The 1,339-nt window shown below is 40.3% G+C and overlaps 1 protein-coding gene across 1 annotated transcript in view; it reads left to right on the forward strand.

Annotated features, from left to right (window-relative positions):
• The window catches only part of LOC101849477 (SCO-spondin), a gene marked incomplete at its 5' end in the record, with an annotated part of 85,875 nt that overhangs the window by 39,687 nt on the left and 44,849 nt on the right, over positions 1-1,339 (forward strand).

Genomic DNA, 1,339 nt, shown 5'->3' on the forward strand with positions numbered 1-1,339 from the left:
CTCTCCCCCCTCCCCTCTCTCTCCCGCACCCCTCTCCCCCTCCGTAACTTGGCATCTTCTTGGCTCCTCTTTTCTTTATTCCTTACTCTTTTTACTAATCCTCCTGGCTACTTCTTATTGCTGTCTTTCACACACGCCTGATCTTAGGGTAGTAAAATCGAACACCTAGCCTTCTCGAATAAGGGCCAACAAATCTTGAAAGTCCCGTGTGCAAGTTGCGGTCGTTAAAGTGGTCCTAAAATCGATAAGAGTAGTAAGCTTTAGCCGCCACAAGCGAAAAAAATCAAAATTAATTCCTTCCAAAGCTGAAAATACTCTAGTCAGTATAAACGCATAATACAACTGCTCAGAGTACCTTCGAAATCGGAATGAAGCTGTATGGAGGCACGGGCAATACAAAGTAGGGAAAACTGTCACATACGTTGAAGAGCAGCGGTCGACTACCCCTGGGGTCTAGCATGGAAACACAAAGAAGAAGACTGCAAATTGATATTTATTGTGCCTTTGATTAACTTTTAAAAAAAAGAAAGAATTTTCATTTAAATCCACACGGAAATGAAGGGTTTTTAAAATGGTCATAAAAGAAGTTGAGCCCGAAATAAAAATTCGATAAAATTGTCCAACGGGCGAAAAATTCCGGTTTCTTCGCTTTCACGATTTTGACGAGAGCCCAATTTCATCATGATACCACAAGAACTTTTTTGGCCAGCTCATGGGATACGGTACTCACTTTAATTTTGACAGTTTTAACAAAGGAAATTTTATTGTTTGTCATTTGCTAGTCACGCATGAGATTCCAGTTTTTAAAATGCGTAGGAGATTTATTCTTTTGTTTGAGTAAAGAAAAGAACATCGTCACAATAACATTCTTTTAGCTCAGGGAAAGCATAATAGACAGACAGACAGACAGACAGACAGACAGACAGACAGACAGACAGACAGACAGACAGACAGACAGACAGACAGACAGACAGACACGACAGAGAGGAAAGAAAAAAATTAAGGCTTTCCAGCTACGCCTTCCAACCACCTGCGTAGGAGGGCAACATCAAAGAAAATTTCGGATGATCATGTCAACGTTCAGTCAGACGAATACAATAGTTGCCATATTCCACGAGCTGGGATCACAGCGAACCCGGAAAAACGCGTTTATGTTGAGCCAAAGCAAAACACAAACGTGGAAGTTGCAAGACAAAAGGCACTGTTGAATGTTGCAGCAAAGTACGAAACATTATTCAAAAATAGAAATAAAAACTTTGCATATTTAATAATATATTTCATGATTTTGCCTGCTTTTTAAAGTTTCAGATTCGCACGCACGCACACACACACACACACA

This window comes from Aplysia californica, unplaced genomic scaffold (assembly GCF_000002075.1).
Source record: "Aplysia californica isolate F4 #8 unplaced genomic scaffold, AplCal3.0 scaffold00372, whole genome shotgun sequence".
Taxonomy (NCBI): domain Eukaryota; kingdom Metazoa; phylum Mollusca; class Gastropoda; order Aplysiida; family Aplysiidae; genus Aplysia; species Aplysia californica.